Genomic DNA, 4,035 nt, shown 5'->3' on the forward strand with positions numbered 1-4,035 from the left:
TAGGAAAATCTCCCAAGCACAGCATTTTCTTTCCTTCTGCTCACTATTGTCTGTCCTCCTCATCCAGCTCTGCATTTGTGTCACACTTACATGGCACATAACATCCTTGAGCCTTCTGTTGGCTTTGTGACGAAGTTCCTCCTCTACCTTAGTGGGTCCTGTGCTTACTGGCAGATTTGCTCACCTCGCAGATTCACCCTGTGGGTTGGGAAACAGCCCAGAGACCTTCCCCTCGTAGAAGCCACAGTCCACGTCAATTCCTCCTGTGTTTGATCAGGAGTCGGGAGGTTTGGGGGGAACCTGACTGTTATAAAAAGGCAGTCAGCTCTGCGCCAGCTGAGAGCAGCACAGCAGAGCAGGCAGAAGAAGGAGAGTCTGCTGATCCTCCTGAGCTGAGCAGAGCTAGTGCTAGTGCTGGGGACTGGACTGGTGAGTATCTGTATGTGTCTGTTGGGGCAGTTTTGAGCAGTTTGGATGTGAGTTGATGTGTTGTTGTTTGTTTTGTTTGATTTGGTTTGATTTTGCTTTGTCTGTGCTGGGCCTGACCTGGCAGTCAGAAAGTCCAGCTGCAGCTGCAGAGCTGAGCAGCGAACAGCAGAGAGACAAAGAACAAGAGTTTTCTGGGAGTTCTTCTCTAGAAGAGAAGAAGGAAGAGGGAAGAGACCATGGTGGCGATGCCTGGCGCAGTGTGACAGTCTGTGCGCAGGATTTGTCTTCCTTCCACAGGATAGAAGTGACTTTGTCTGTACAAAGTGCAAGCTGATCTTGGACGAAGATTCAAAGATTGGAGAAAGCGGATATCAACCTCTGAGAACGTAAAAAAAAAGGAATTTCCTGGATAGACGGCAGGATCAGGGGATCAATGTTCTGTGTTCTGAAGACAGAGCAGGCTACCAGGAGGAAGAGGAGTGAGGATAAGGCATGAGGGTGACAGGGGAATCCAGAAGAGGAAAAGAATACATGAAGTACCACATGTACCAGAAGAAGCAGAACAGGGTGACACATTCGATGGTTCCGCAGTACTTAGTGCAGGTGAGAAGTGGATGATACATCTGAGAAGGAGAGCATGAAGAATTCTCTGGAACAGGAAGGAAGGAGACTGCATCCTAGGGAAGGCATGAGATGCCACCGACTCCCAGGAGGAGGAGGAGAGGGAGGGTGGTGGGTCAGAGGAGGGACTCTCTCATCAGGGCAGGACTCTGTCTGACTGGTGCCCCTGACTGGGCTGGGTGTGAGGTGTGCTGGAGGGCTGGAGGGTGCTGCAGACTACGTGGCTCTGGGAAGAGAAGAAATAGGAGAGTGAGAGTGCAAGTGGTGTTTCTCCCCCTCCCTGTGGCAGGAAAAGGCCCAGGTAGAGACCGAGAAAATCAAAAAATCGAAACGAACGAATGGCGGTGTCGGAGAGAGAGAGATTCTTTGACAATTCTTGATGGTTGGGATGGTGGGAAGAGGGGAGAGAGGCAGAGACGGGGCTCCAGAGAGAAGGAGAAGAGGCAGCTGGCCAGGCTGGCTGAGGAGGGCTTTAGGAGGGGGATACGGGAGGAAGCACAAGCAGGAGACTGCAAGAGGGGAGGACTCCTGTCTCAGACCGCGGGACAATCAGCGATCTATCTTGCCTATACACAACACAAATGCAAGAAGCCTGGGGGAACAAGCAGGAGAACTAGAAGTCCTGCAGGGTCAGGGAATTATGATGTAATTGGAATAATAAGACTGGTGTGGATACTCACATGATTGGAGTACTGTCTGGGATGGATATAAACTGTTATGGAAGGATAGGCAGGGCAGCAGAAAAGGGGGGGAGTTGGTATGAGAGAGTAAGACTGCTCAGAGTGCTCAGAGAAACTGAAGAAAAAGAAAAAGAAACTGGATTAAATCTGGATTAAATTTTACAACAAGGGTAATGTCGGTAATGTCGTGGTGGGAGTCTGCCAGACCAGGCCAGGAGGGAGGATATGGGTTCTTCCAGCAACTTCCAGCAAGAGCAGAAGCAGATTGATTCACAGGCCCTGGTTGGTTCTCATTGATATCTGCTGGGAGAGCATCTGCTGGGCAGCAATAAATATGTGCAGTGACTGGACAAAGTGGGTTCAGAAAGTTTCTGGGGAGTGCTGGAGGAACCAAAGTGCTGGAGGAACCAACTGGGAAAAAATCAAAACTCTGAAGAAATAGTACAGGGAAGAAGGAGTAGAGGAAGCTGATGTGAGGAGTGAAGGAATAGAGTAGAGTGAGGAGGATGAGAAAAGGAAAAAAAGGAACAAACAGAGAAAGAGACAAAGAGAAGAAGAGAGAGCAGACTTCAGAAAGGACAGGGCAGGGCAGCTGATAAGCTGATGGGCAGGAGTCTGGAGAAAGCTGGCTGGAAAAAGAAACCTTAAAAGAAACTGTATTAGGGACAAACCTCAAAAAGGTTGTGAAAACCTATGAAGAAAAGTAAATGCAAAAGGCGCAGAAAAGGCAAACATGGCTTATCTTACAAAAAAAGCTTGCAAAAAAACTAAACACAAAAAACAGCTTAACAGAAGAGGAAGAAGTTGGACAAAGGCATGCAGGTGTATAATTAGGCTGGCCAATGCCAGGTGTGGTAAATCAGGCTTGAGTTAAATTAGGAGGAACAAGAAGGGATGTTTAGGGTTTAGGAAGAGAAAGTGTGGATGAGGGGAAAGTAGGATGTGCTATTTCTGGACTTTATCTCAATATCTTCATTAATTATCTGGAGGATGGTGTGGACTGCACTAGCAAAGTTTTGAGATGACACTAAACTTGAGGAGAGGCTGAGGGAACTGGGATTGTTTAGTCTGCAGAGAGAGAAGAGAGGATTTGATATTTGCTTTCAACTACCTGAAAGGGGAAAAGGGAGATGAGATCTATGGATCTAGAGTTTCTCAGTGAGAAGAAATGGATTCTATGATTCTATGAACCTGGGCCCACCCTCTACTCCGGGTTCCAGCCCAGGGCCCTGTGGACTGCAGCTGTCTAGAGTGCCTCCTGGTACAGTTGCGCGACAGCTACAACTCCCTGAGCTACTTCCCCCTGGCCTCCTCCCAACTGCTTCTTTGTCCTCACCACCAGACCTTCCTCATGATGTCTGATAACGCTTGTACTTCTCAGTCCTCCAGCACTATGCCTACTCACTCTCAGCTTCTTGCACACCTCTTACTCCCAGTTCCTCACACACACTTCCTCTCCTCTAGCTCCCTGGCTCTCTCTGACCTGACTGGAGTGAGCCCTTTTACAGCATCGGGGGGCCTTAATTAGACTCAGGTGCTTAACTGCCTCACCTGACTCTTAGCAGGTTAATTGGAGTCAGGTGCTCTCATTAGCCTGGAGCAGCCCCTGCTCTGGTCACTCAGGGAACAGAAAACTGCTTCTCCAGTGGCCAGTATATCTCCCTTCTACTACTCTGCTCTTCACAACTGGCCTGGGTCTATCACAGCTTATATTTGTCACAGATGCTATACGGGGATTGGTTGGCTGAGTGAATTTACTCAGCACTGTGTGTATTAGTTAGCTGAGTAAGGGAGACAGATCCTTTAGATGACCCAAGGAAGGGCTCCATTATCTTACACAGCCTTTGACTTTCACAGGATGTTGGGAAGAGGATGTGGGAGGTTAGGTTGGAGTCACTAAACTCAACCACATTTGCAAGAGTAATTTCAAGTCCTCAAGTCCTGCTGGGGAGGGACGGAGGAAGATTGTGCACTGGGTTTTTTTTTAAGCACGGGACATTCACTTATTGTGGCTTATTTGTATAGCAGTAGCACCTAGGAGCCCACTCCTGAGCCAGGATCCCATTGTGCTGGGCCTTGCCAAACACAGAGCAAACAGACAGCCTCAGAGCCAAAGAGCTTCCATTATTTCTTGCATGCCCAATACGCAGCTTGCACAGCCCACACATACATGTTTCCCTTTCTGTCATTTGCAGAAATTCGCTCCATGTGAAATGTAACCACCCGGAGAGATTATAGATAAACTTGCTTTCCTTTAGATAGCGCCTGCTACATATTCATTACATTTTTTCTTAACAAGAAGCAG

This window comes from Mauremys reevesii, linkage group 6 (assembly GCF_016161935.1).
Source record: "Mauremys reevesii isolate NIE-2019 linkage group 6, ASM1616193v1, whole genome shotgun sequence".
NCBI classification, from domain to species: Eukaryota; Metazoa; Chordata; order Testudines; family Geoemydidae; genus Mauremys; species Mauremys reevesii.